Source organism: Egretta garzetta, unplaced genomic scaffold, assembly GCF_000687185.1.
Source record: "Egretta garzetta isolate BGI_Z169 unplaced genomic scaffold, ASM68718v1 scaffold131, whole genome shotgun sequence".
NCBI classification, from domain to species: Eukaryota; Metazoa; Chordata; class Aves; order Pelecaniformes; family Ardeidae; genus Egretta; species Egretta garzetta.
Window position 1 is genome coordinate 24,011 of NW_009258478.1, and position 342 is coordinate 24,352.

The 342-nt window shown below is 69.9% G+C and overlaps 1 protein-coding gene across 1 annotated transcript in view; it reads right to left on the bottom strand.

Annotated features, from left to right (window-relative positions):
• BAIAP2 (BAR/IMD domain containing adaptor protein 2) overlaps positions 1-342 on the bottom strand; it is a 71,620-nt gene that overhangs the window by 18,819 nt on the left and 52,459 nt on the right. The window lies entirely within an intron of this gene.

The window sequence follows — 342 nt, forward strand, 5'->3', positions numbered from 1 at the left end:
TGGCCACGGCAGCCACCCGCGGCCCCTTGCTGGCCCCTGCCAGGCACCGCGGCGCACAAACCACCGTGAAACCCAGCCCGGGCTGAACACCTCCGGCACCTCCTCAGCTGCCGGCGGCTTTGCCACATCACTGCTTGCTGCCCATCGCTGCCTGCAAGGACAGGCAGGGCCATGCTCTGCAGTGGGACAGCACGGGAGCCCCCCCCAGCACACACAACCATCAGCAACGCCACCGGCAGAGCCTCCCGCCTGGGTTTGCCAACCAGCTGCATGGCGAGCGGTGCAGGGGAGGGCACAGGGTGCCAGGGCAGCCCTGCAGGCTGGCACAGCATCCCTTGCCCG